This window comes from Mugil cephalus, chromosome 5 (assembly GCF_022458985.1).
Source record: "Mugil cephalus isolate CIBA_MC_2020 chromosome 5, CIBA_Mcephalus_1.1, whole genome shotgun sequence".
NCBI classification, from domain to species: domain Eukaryota; kingdom Metazoa; phylum Chordata; class Actinopteri; order Mugiliformes; family Mugilidae; genus Mugil; species Mugil cephalus.
Window position 1 is genome coordinate 568,661 of NC_061774.1, and position 6,570 is coordinate 575,230.

The 6,570-nt window shown below is 39.6% G+C and overlaps 1 long non-coding RNA gene across 1 annotated transcript; it reads left to right on the top strand.

Annotated features, from left to right (window-relative positions):
• Positions 1–201: 201 nt before the first annotated feature.
• Positions 202–2,081, top strand: LOC125007753. Its single transcript, XR_007112790.1, has 4 exons — positions 202–298; positions 1,182–1,267; positions 1,416–1,521; positions 1,957–2,081. It is a non-coding gene; the product is annotated as an uncharacterized LOC125007753 (long non-coding RNA).
• Positions 2,082–6,570: the final 4,489 nt, after the last annotated feature.

A 6,570-nucleotide genomic window follows, 5' to 3' on the forward strand; every position in this document is an offset into this window, starting at 1 on the left:
GAGCCCACGAAGGAGATGGTATCAGCATGAAAGACACTCTTTCTACTTTTACATATAGTTTGTTTTCCAATAGACGCGCCAAAGCCCTAGCTACATGTTTCTTGTGTTTGTCGAGATCTGGAGAGTAGATAAGGATGTCGTCATGATATACAGACACAACTGGTCTAGGAAGTCCCTTAACACATCATTAATCATGGCTTGTAAAACTGCGATTGGCTGCTGTCATCTGCTCCGTCTCTGGCCAGAGTGTGGCCAGAGTGTACTGTCAGGCCGGGATACAAACAGAACTCAGACACAGGTAAAATAGCTAACTAAGCAAACTTTATTTGAAAAAAAAAAAAAAAAAAAAAAACTCTGGACGGAGGAAAACCAATGAGGCAATAGTACAACCAAAAATTCGCAGTAAAAGAAAAAATACTCCAATGGAGGGAAACCAAAAACCTCTGGAGATATAGTACAAAGAAAATAAACAGGCAAGATTACTTAGCTCGAAGCTGTGGCAAAACGTGGACATAAAATGCTGGGTGAACCCCACCAAACACCAGACGTCATTTGGACGTTGTTTTTTGGGCTAAATCTGGCCGGTCCGTCATAGTCTTGATTTAGTCCAGAAATAGTTGTTGAAAATTGGGCTGCGTTTGGTCCGTCCGATTTTGTCCAAATTTAGTCCAGAAATAGTCGTTGAAAATTGGGTTGTGTTTAGCCCATCCACAGTGGTCCAAATTTAGTCCAAAAATAGTTGTTGAAAATTGGGTTGCATTTAGTCTGTCCATTGTGGTCCAAATTTAGTCCAAAAATAGTTGTTGAAAATTTTTATTCTACATTTCAGAGGGAGATATTGTACTTTTTACATCACATGTTGAAAATAGGGAACATTAAACACTTTTGTCACGTTAAATTTGTGGAGAAACTTACGGTCGCAGGTGCGCTCGTCACGTGCACGCGCACACCCGCTGTCGGAGTGGATTTTTTTTCCGAGACCGGTAATTTTTTGGAGGTACTGACTCACGATGAGAGACTGATCCCGGCGGTTTGTGAATTTCCATGAACAGAGGGGCATTGACATGGCAGAAAGTCAGAACAAGCCTGGGTGTATCATTTTATTTTAAGCTCGGCTGTTAAGTTAGGACTATGCTAACTTAGCCAACTTTAGTTACCAACAATAACTTTGCTTGTCAAAGTCAGGACCACCACTGTCTGTCGACCTATGATTGAGGATATTACCGTCAACAAACCCCATCCCTACCCATCTCTATCACTCTTAAAGGTAATAGCTATGCTTACTTAAATTATAATATTGTACTTTCTGTCTCTATCCTATTGATTTAACTCATGAAATATAAGTATGTACTCATTTTTCCTTAAAAACTAAGTTCATCTGAGTAAACTGGACTTGTAACATTCTGTTCCTGGAGTTAAAACAGGTTCGGCAGTGCACATGCTCAGTAGAGCAGCACAAGGGGGGTTTCCAGAAGCCTGGATGAAACCGTGGGACGAACACCACAAGTTCTCGGTCTCTTGGTAAGTTATTCAAAGTCTTTAAATTGTCAGCTGTAATTTCTTTACTTAAAGTACAACTAAAATTTTGGCAGAACATTTTTTTCTGAACACAGGAAAAAACTCTGGAGATAGGCTAATGCTATTGTTAGCTAACATTAGCCAAGCCAGCTAACTAAAACTGCCATTATCATGTCATTCACACAATATTACGATACTGTTAGCTGTTGTTCATGGTAGACATGGGCCGGTTACCAGTTTCAAGGTTTACCACGGTATGAAAAAGTTAGGGTTTCAAAACCACTAAAATTTTCCGTCACACCTTTCCTGCGGTTATTTTTTAATGTGACGTCTCGTCAGAGAGAGAGTGGGGGTCACTCAGGTCGTGTGCAGCTGCAGCGTAACGTAGTCCTCCTCCGGTCCAGCTCCGCTGGCTGTTACAAGTAGGTAGCTCTGCAGGCTGTATGAAGGCGAAGGAGGCGTGCCCCCCAAACTTCCTCCCCCCGTCTAAAAGGACCAAGTTGGCTGTATTTATACTTCAGCTACCGTAAAAAGACAGACCACCACGGCTTGGAGGAAGAAGGTAACGAACAGTAGCAGCGCGAGGAGGAAATACATCTTATATGACAGTGAGCAAGTCTCCAAAAACCATTGAGATTCAGTTTTAAGCTCCCGTCTGCATTTATATGGGGCTACTGGGCTTTGCCTGAGGCCTAGCCCCGAGGCCCCTATTGTTATCCCGCGCGTTTCTTCTTATTATTATTTTTTTTCCCACTTTCCCCACATTTTCGTCCCTTAATTCATCCTACCGCTCGAAGACGAGTTATATATCAAAACGTGCGGCAGAATCGGGATCGGTGTGCAATTACTTTTCTTTCCGAAATACGAATTTACGTCGCAAAAAACTGCAATAAATTTCCCATTGAAAATGAATGGGACGGCCGAAAAAAAACACGCAAAAAACACATTTTTTTTAAGGTCTACTGCTCCTAAGGCATACTTTCACTTACAGACTTAATTTAAACTTTAAAATGTAGACACAAGCCTTGTGTATTGGTGTATTATTTCCTCGTTTTGATAGATCTTATCGTTGTTGATCAGTCACTGATCAATGACCATGATCTTTTTCGAAAAATCTCGTTTTAGAGTGCGGAATGTTGGTACTGGTACTGGAGTGAGAGAACGTGTGTGAAATCGCCTGAAATTTTTCTCTTTCCACGCTCGTACTGGCCACAATTTGCACACCAAACTTATGATTTTTTCCACAGTTGTAGACAAACTAGTTGTGTCTCTCACAATGTGCTCAGCAAAGCAGTGAGACGTACAGAATTTAAACTGCGAGCCTCTGTTCATGGTAAAGTACCTGTCTCTTTTTCATTCACTCCAATGCAAAGATTTTCTTAGAGAAGGAAAATGGACCTTTGTCTTTAACTCACGTGTGTGTCCAAAATATTTACTCTACAAGGACAAAAAACATATCAAAGTCTCCAGGAAGGTCTTACGACGCCCACGGTCTGGTGGTTTTACTGATAGGAGCTACCATTTTGTCACAATAAGCCCAAATGTGAGGCCATCGAAAAGTGGGGAAATCTAGCTCTTTTCTGTGTCCTGGCTTCGCCTGCCTTGGTCGTCATTGATGACCACTGTGAGTTGCCACGGTAACCCCTGAGCCGCAGCCCTGGACCACAGCTGAGACCAATTCATTTATCAGTTGTCTCTGCTGTTAATACAGCTGATCCCTGTGTCCCATACATTTATGTTACAACAACATTTTTTTTTCACTAAAAATAATTCATATATGTCGTGACTTGAGCTGCAAGTTTAGCCTCAGTTTAAGGACTGCACTTATTTTTTTATTATTTTTTATTTAGAAAGAATTCAGGTATTTATTATTATTATTTATTTTAAATACATACTTACTAATGTTCGGTCATGTTCTATATATGTTTAAAAATAAAAGACCGTTCAATAGATTTTTTTTTCTTTCTTTTTTTTTTTTTCGTTTTAAATGCAGTCAGCCGTAAACATAATACCGTGAAACCGTGATATTTTTACCTAAGGTTACCATACCGTCAAAACCTCTTACCGGCCCATGCCTAGTTCAGGGTTTCCACTACATGTAATTGATCGTGGCGCACTACCACTGCAAAATAAAAGCCACCACACCTTCAGAATGATGTTTTTTTTTTCTAAGATGTTAAAACAATGTAAAGCACGTTTTCCACTAACGTACCAGTTACCAGTACCATTACTTTGCACCCCTTTCCACTACTCAGTTACAGCTCTAAAGTTACTCGTTACAGGGACGACTGAAATCTCCATGGTGCCACACATAATTTGTATAATTTGGTATGTTGAAGTTTTTGCACTGTGAAGCCAACATTTTTTTATTTGTTTTTAACCTTCCTTTATATCTGCAAGACACTGACATCATTGCAGACATCACTCAAGTCCCCGTTGGGATCTTAACTGTCATACCCGAAGACAGACAGCAGCCAGCTCCTCATGCTCTGCACCTTTAACCCTCCAGCATTGCTATCATACTGGAAGATAATATCGTCGTGGATGACTTTGAAAGCCATGCACAAGCTTTTTGTGTTACATTTGGACTAATATACGATCTTCATTGGGATTATCCAAAAAGACTAAAAAACACTTTTGTCTTCATTCAGAGGGTGATGCTCAACCTGGGTGTAGGTAACCTGAGACCAAAACTTCAGAGCTTGAAAAATGCTGAGATCCTTAACCCTTCTGTTGTCCTCCTGGGTCAAACTGACCCATTCTGTTTTGAATGGTCCTTCTTTCCTCCCTTCCTTCTGTCTCTCCAATCCTCCTTCCTCCCTCCTTTCTCCACTCCTTTCCTTTCTTTGTTCGTCCCTTCCTCCATCCTTCTTTCGCTCCTTTCTCCTTTCTTTCTTTCTTTCTTTCTTTCTTTCTTTCTTTCTTTCTTTCCTTCTTTCCTTCTTTCCTCCCTCCCTCCCGTCTTTCCCGCCATCCTTGCTTCCTCTTCCTTCATTGACCTAATCTGTTCCATTTCTTTCCTCCCTCCCTCCCTCTTTCCTTCTTCCTTACTTCCCTGACCCAATCTGTTCCCTTTCTTTCTTTGCCTCATCCTTCCTTCTTCTTTCATTGACCCAATCTGTTCCCTTTGCCCATCCTTCTTTCCTTCCCTTCTCCCTTCTTCCCACCATCATTTTCACTTCCTTCCTCCCTTCTTTCCCTTTGTTCTTCTTCCTTCCCTGATCCAATCTGTTCCCTTCCTCCATCTTTCTTTCGGCCATTTCTTCCTTGAGCCAGGAAGACAACAGGAGGATTAAACTTTAGGGATCCTGAAACATACTTGATTTGAGTGTTACAGTCAGTCACAGATATATGTTTTTTGTTATACTTAAGTGTCTGTAGTGTATTGGTTGGAGGTTTAATCCCATCTTGATTAATCTAAATTATTTTGTTAAGTTTAGTAAATGGAAGCTTGATTGAATGTAATGGCATTAGCAGTCTTTTGAAAATGAAGCCATTTTGAGGCCAAGTCAGAAAATTAGTCAGATGATTATAAAGAACCTCTTTGTGTACTTACCCAAATGTTTGTTTTAAAATGTTGGGACACACCACCCATAAATGTTATAGATGTTACAGAAAGACTACATTACATTTTGTTCCAATAAAATAGGCCTGCAAACTTATCATTCTTTGTTCTGCTTGCTTGATTTTTTTTAGTGCAATCGGTTTCCTAGGTTCTACTAAGTAAACAACTGTTCAGTTAAGTCTGACTAACTTTGCTAACTTAAGTTGGTAACACTTACAAAGATCACGTTTTTTATGCTTGCTATTTTTAAGTGTAAATAACTTCACAAAATTAAGTAAGCACAACTGTTCAGTTTAAGTCTGACTAACCTTGCTAACTTAAGTTGAAACCACTGACAAAGACCAAGTTTATTATACTTGCGACTTTTAAGTCTGAACAACTTCACAAAATTAAGTGAATGCAACTTGATATGAACGTAAGACTATTAGTTACAGTTACTTTTACAGTTACCTTTTTTAGTGCAATCTGTTTCCTAGATTCTTTTAAGTAAGCTGAACTTGTCACATTTAAGAGTCTACTTTTCAGATGTTTGCTGAGTTCAACAGAAACGAAAGTAAGAATCTTGGGGGAGATTTCTTTGAGGCTCTGGACCAGTATACCCCACGTTTCATTGAACTTCAAAACAAAAAAGGGAACTGTTGGCTAGAAGCTCAGTGAGCTGATGCAGCACATGAGCTGGATGGTAAGTAGGTTAATTTTGCTTTTGATCTGTATGATAGTTCATCAGTCGAGTTCTAAATGAGATCATCCAGACCAACCTATTCTATTTCCTGTCTGACTTGTGCCTTGCAAATTACTCTGTTAACTGGTGTTTTTTCTGTGTATCATTAGACACCAGATGTGATGGTACTTCGCTCTGTTGTCCTCAAAGGCATTCCTATTTTACTTGGTGACGACTCCAGTGAATTCTCCAAGGCATGCTCTGTAAGTTCTTGCACATGAGAAAAAGTTTGGTCTGCAGTAAAGTAGAACTATATCTGTGCTTAAATAGAAGATGTAATTCTATCTGCACAATATATAATATACATTTTGTACAGTGATTGATGTATTTTGTATAGCAATTCACCCACAGCTAATCTGTGAAGTATTTTAAGAGCCAGTAAATAAAAATGTCTTCTAAATAAATAAAGACGTCTTTTTGAAGACGTCTTTTCAGCAACCTGAAAATGACGACTTTTTGCCTTTCAAATTTAGATGTTGTTTGGACGCACATGAGTTACGTCTTTTCAACAGCTGTTCAACCAGGTTTTGCTGGGTGGGCAGGGGTTGTCCGTTGCCCATCAATGCTGTTGAACAAGCCAACATTAAAGTGTAGTTTACAGCAAGAGCCAGTTTCCCTAATGTAATCGGAACTATTGACTGCACACACATGCTATAAAAGAGCCATTACAGGATGAATGTGTTTTTGACAACAGGAAACATTTTCATTCCATAAATGTTCAAATAATATGTGATGCGCAAATGCAGCTCACTAACATCGTGGCAAG